We start from the raw sequence: 6000 nt of genomic DNA on the forward strand, positions 1-6000 counted from the left end.
GCCATACAGTTTTATTAATGATAATGGCCTGTGGCCTCCAGAGAGGCCTGGTCCAGGTCTTTTGAGTTGACACTGTACGGGTGACGAGCACATGTGTGAGGATGGGGCCCTAACTATGATGAATTCTAATGCTAAAGATGGTACAAATAGCCAGTCCCAGAGCCGGAGGAATTAACTAATGAAAGTTAAAATCCCCGACCCAGCCAGAAATCGAACCCAGGACCCCTAGGAACAAAGACCAGCAGGCTAACCATTTAGCCGTGGAGCAGGACATTAATAATAATAATAATAATAATAATAATCACGGGGGGAGTATTTTCATACATCAGCTGAATACTCAGATATGCACCAAATGATATGTGAAGTGGATGATATAACTCAATTACTTCTTAACTACCAAGACCTAGAGCGAGAAGTACGAACTGATTTGCAGAAGTTGGACACATGGCTAGCAAAACCACTACATGGGAAGCATCCCTTCTTAGTTAGACAAAACAGTGTTGATTTAGAAGCATCAAACTTTTGGCTGAATGCAGGACAAATGTTCCCCGAAACAGAAGGTTCTATGTTGGTTAAAGAAGACCAAGTCATTCCAACTGGAAGCTACCTGAAAAACATGGTAAGAGACCTAACAGTCGTGATGAACTCGTGCTGATATGGCTGCTAAACGAAAAAAACCATCCATCATGTTACTTCCAGATGCTCACACTTCTCAGGAAGTGAGTATAAGGAATTCCATGACTCGGTTGCCAAGATTTTGCAGCAAGAACTTGCTATTAAATACAGACTGGTTGATGAAAGATTTAAATACAGACTGGTTGTTGAAAGACTTCCCTATTTTAAGTTCAGCCCTGAAACTGTACTAAAAATGACATGATCAAAATCTACTGGGACTGAACAATTATCACAGATGAGATGACTACCCACAACAGACCGCAGATAGTGGTGTTAGAGAAGAAAACAAAACGTGTCACTCTGATTGACATAGCTGTTTCGAACATTGGGAACCCCATGAAAAGTATACAGAGAAAATCAACAAGTATACACCACTGGTGGAGCATATTCAAAGACTGTGGCACTGTGAAGAGGTGATAATTGTACCAATCATCCTTTCACATACAGCTGTTATACCTAAAACTATGGGTGGAAGGACTGAAGAAGTTCTACAATACAGTGCAGAATGCGGTGGTCATTGCCATGACTGGAATTGTTCAGAAATGTATGGATTCAACTTCTGCGTAAAAATGTAGTGTAAATTAAGATTTATTGTGCTTTGATTTTCTAAAACTCTACAATTGCTTGAAAGTGTGCAAAATAAATAATAATAATTATTATTATTAATAATAATAAAAGTCAGTAAGCATTTTACAATTATAATGCTAATAGTTGTAAAGGTCTGGAAACATCTGATTCATTAAGGCCCGGTGAGGATATACTATCAATAATTTAGGATTATTATTATTTTATCTGCCAGACGGTGAAATTGTTTTCATTACTTTTGTGTTCTCAGTATGGATTGGAAAATGGAAATAACGGCTTTTGTACAAACATATGAGAAATCAGATATACCTTCAAAGCTCTTAAAATGTATACCTCTCACTGTGATTTGGTTTGGGTAGATAATCCATCATCTGTATCCGGTATTGGACAGATAGGAGCGTGAAGTATTAGAACTTGACATTTAGAACAGATTTGACTCTAAGAACATTCCACTTTGAAGTATTGTATTCTATATACTGTGTTTCTCTAACAGCTGTATCTTAAGAGACTATAGATCTCTGCATATGGTAAAGACTTGTAAGGAATTAGTCTTACATGACTTGAAAGACATTCTATTTGACAAAAGAAAATCCACCCTAAATATGAGAATAGTTTCAGCTTGAAAATGAAAATCCACAGCCTGTTTCCAGTCATTTGACCAGGTCCGGAATGGAATGAATGAAGCCCCCATCTAGCGGTGAGGATAGGAATTGTGCCGGCTGCCGAAGTCTGTTGCACTCCTCTGGGGCAATGATTAATAAATGATAGATGAAATGAAATGATATTGGAGAGCGTTGCTGGAATGAATTATGACAGGGAAAACCAGAGTACTCGGAGAAAAACCTGTCCCACCTCTGCTTTGTCCTGCACAAATCTCACATGGAGTGACCGGGATTGGAACCACGGAATCAGTGGTGAGAGACCGGTGCATTGCCGCCTGAGCCACAGAGGCTAATTTCAGCTTATTTGATGTTAATTGGCTAGTTATGACTAATTTTTTGGAATATGCTCTATACAGCACTATACTATATAGTAGACTACTGTCAGAATTTAAATATAATGATGCTGTAAACTGTAAACAAAGTGGTGGTCTTGCTTTGTCATGTTAAGTGGCTTCCATGGAATCAGCATCGCTAACACACAGGGAAAAATGTTAATTAGAAGTACAAGCTTCATTAATATAGAACATTGGTCTGGTGCATTGGCCAGTAAGGATGTACTTTGAATCCCATTCCATGTTGGAAACTTTCTGAAATTAGTTCTTTAGAATGGAGCTTACTTTCTTTCTCTCAACTCCAATACCTGTAGGACTTTATTCCTTTGGAAAGAATGTTTCATTCTGGGGTTTAGTACATAGTTGTCAGCTTTTCCATGCATGTCTCATGCAGGATCAACTGCATAGGTTAATATTGTGAAAGTAATTCTTTCTTGTTGCCATGGATGCTTTCCCAGCCCGTACTTATAGACATGATACTGTATAGGCTTTTGGGCTTATGCCGTGTCAAGAAAATACGGTGAAATTCTTTACATTTCGCAGAGAACTGTGCTCTGCATCTTCAGAAGAAATCTCGACATAAACAATGACTCTTTAAAATTTAGACGTTATAACAGAAGTGGAAATGGTACGTTCATTTGCCACCAGATGGCTCCCAGGACGAGGCAGAACACTAGCGTTCGAAGTGGAAGCTGACCGAACCATAGAATCAGTCTAAGTGGTTCACATAAATGTGTGTACATAACATATGACATTGACAGGTGTATGGTATAGATACGAGCCTTTCTTGTGGACAGTCGAGATTTCTTCTGAGGACGCAGAGCACAGTTCTCTGTGAAACATAAAGAATTTCACCTTATTTTCTTGACACGGCCTAAGCCCAAAGCCTATACAGTATCATGTCTATAATTATTTCTTTATAGGTTGGCATTTAAAAGTGGATCAATACCATACAGTAGATTTAGTGACATGTCAAGCAGCTGGCTTTCCACACAAAATTTTAGCACATTAATATTTCTTCAGTTGGTACAGATTTTAATTGTCCATGTGAATTATGTTTAAAGAAAACTTTTTTACATGACTTAATATCATGATCATAGCACCTCTTGCTCTATGTGGATTCTGAACCATAAGAATGTAACTTTTTTACATGTTTTAAAATTCCACGTACATTGGCCAGAATTTGAACTATGGCTACTTGGATGACAGTGTTGCTTTGTGTGTTACCGTGGTGTCTGTTTTAATGTACATACTTCAGACTTATTAGGGATGGGATGAGAAATGAAAGAAGTGAACATTTTAAGAAAAATACAATTCCAGTAGTTCCAGTCATTCTTGATATTTCCCATTTAACTTGGAATTCAAACTCACTTTCCTTGTAACATTGGCAAGTAGGGATGGGAATTCTTTTTGCTTGAGAGTCTCGAGGCTGGCAGTCAAAATATTGAGTAAAAGTGAATAGCGCTGTGCCCTCTATGCGAGTGTACAAATCACAGCATGATCAAACACTTTTTGACAATCACATTTTAAGTTAATCTATTGTATCACATGCGCAGCATCTGTTTAGAATTTCTTGCCTTCAGAATACCATATATTGGATCTTCTTTGTTAATATCAGTATTAACTAAGTTACTTACTTGCAAACCAAAATGAAATATAACAAAACCTGATTTAGGAAATCTTCAAAAACAGACAACATATAATCTGCAATTAAATAAAAATTGAGTGTTGTTATTCCCTTGAATTAGTTTACTCTTGTTTTGTTATAAAAACTCATAATTTTCCAGTCAAATATAAACTACTTGTTCCCAAACAAAGGAATAAAGCCAGGTTGAGTGGCTCAAACGTTTGAGGCGCTGGCCTTCTGGCCCCAACTTGGCAGGTTCGATCCTGACTCAGTCCAGTGGTATTTGAAGGTGCTGAAATAGGTCAGCCTTGTGTCGGTAGATTTACTGGCACGTAAAAGAATTCCTGCGGGACAGAATTCCGACACTTCGGAAAACCTCCAAAATTAGTTAGTGGGACGTAAAAACAATAACATGATTATTAAAATAATTTAGTAGAACAGAATATTGTTTAAGATACAAATCCAGTGCCCAAAGCAGAAAGGCTATTAACTGAAGTGTGATTGCCTTAAAATGTTTCATAGCTAATGATATTAATACACTGGGAAAAACTACTATACACTTTTATTTTTTGGCACATTTGCAAAATATTCCTAGGCTCATGATTTTATTTTCGCAGCCATCAGTGTGCACTAAAAATATTATGGTCTTTCTCATCCACCATAAATCAAATGTTAAAGCTCAAACAGAATGACTGGTTCTGTGAACTGCATCAAGGGCTGACTGAGGTAAATCAGTCTTCCTACTGCTTTTCTTCTCCCATGCATATATGTGTATATGGTTTACTAATTTGCAATGAATTAAAGACCATTCCACCCAATTAATTTTGTTGACAGAGACATCAGTGCATGCTTTCATTATCAGTATATCTTGTAATGGCAGAAGCGTACTCACCTGTTCTTGAGAGTTTTGGAAGATGCACTCTCACTTCCTATCCCTACTCACAAGTAATTAATGTGCAGGCATATATTCAGTCATGTAAAATGGTTTTCTTTTTTAAACACCATCTAAATTTGTTTTACATTGTGTGGCAGTAGTGATGTTTCATGATTGATGTAGGAAAGAGAACATGGAGCATATATAATGCAATTTTAAGCAGTGGGTGAAGATGGGTTTGATAGCCAAAATAAACTAAGTCCAAATTGTAAACAAGGTTTCTTGCATTCTTGGCTGATCAGCAATGTTATATTTTGTTTTATCTATTGCATTATAGTTGCTTCTTGTTCCCTTTCCTACATTAGAAGTGGGTACGTATGTAATCGCTTTTGTAATATTTTTTTCTTTTTGAACAGGGAAGTCTGCGATTCATAGGAGTTTCATCGCTGGGGCTGGACACATGAAATGAGGTGTTGGACTTAGGCGATATTTTTAAAGCAATTTTTCCACCAAAATCAAGGAAAAAATCAATTTTGGCCATTACTTTTCAGAAAATTGAGGAGTTTTTGCAGGTTTGATGTATTTTTTTTTTAATTGATCTTTTATAATTGTGCTAGTTTTGTTTAATTAATTGAACTGTATCATGGGAAAAAAAAAAAAAACCTAAGTCCAAAATGTGAATAAAGTTTTGATACAAGACTAAGAATTTTTATTTAAATAAATTTATTATAATTTTAGAGGATTGAATCAATATTCAGGATTATTGGAAGGTGCAATTTTTCATAATACACTGCATTTTATGTAGTAAGTTCAATTTATTTTAATAATGTTTTTACACTGTACAGAAATATTTTGTACAATAACATTCCTCTATTTTTGACAGTACTAGTTTCAGGATATCAATGAGACAAAATTAGCACACAATGTTTGAAAACTGATTAAACTAAGTGATCACACAAATCATGTAACAAACTAATGAACCTACACATGAAATAATTAACCACCAAGATATGTAACAAAGTTCATTTCCTATCCAACATAATATTTCACAGTTGTAATTACAATATTTAGAAAATAAAGGTCTCAAACTAGAGCTGTGGCAGAATGTCATGGCACAAAAATATGCCCACAATGACTCAGGCTAGAAAAAAGGGGAAGTAGTGATACAGTTAAGTTACCAGCTGGACAAATTAAAACTTAACACCCTTCAGAAAGACCAAAACAAAGTCCATGCAAGAAATGCTA

General features: G+C 36.1%; 1 long non-coding RNA gene across 2 annotated transcripts in view; it reads left to right on the top strand.

The window, feature by feature from the left end:
* LOC136875487 (uncharacterized) overlaps positions 1–5318 on the top strand; it is a 43684-nt gene extending 38366 nt beyond the window's left edge. For both annotated transcript variants that reach the window (XR_010860451.2, XR_010860450.2), the window contains exon 4: positions 5172–5318. This is a non-coding gene — a long non-coding RNA (uncharacterized lncRNA). The remainder of the gene's footprint in view (positions 1–5171) is intronic.
* Positions 5319–6000: the final 682 nt, after the last annotated feature.

This window comes from Anabrus simplex, chromosome 6 (assembly GCF_040414725.1).
Source record: "Anabrus simplex isolate iqAnaSimp1 chromosome 6, ASM4041472v1, whole genome shotgun sequence".
In the NCBI taxonomy this organism is placed as follows: domain Eukaryota; kingdom Metazoa; phylum Arthropoda; class Insecta; order Orthoptera; family Tettigoniidae; genus Anabrus; species Anabrus simplex.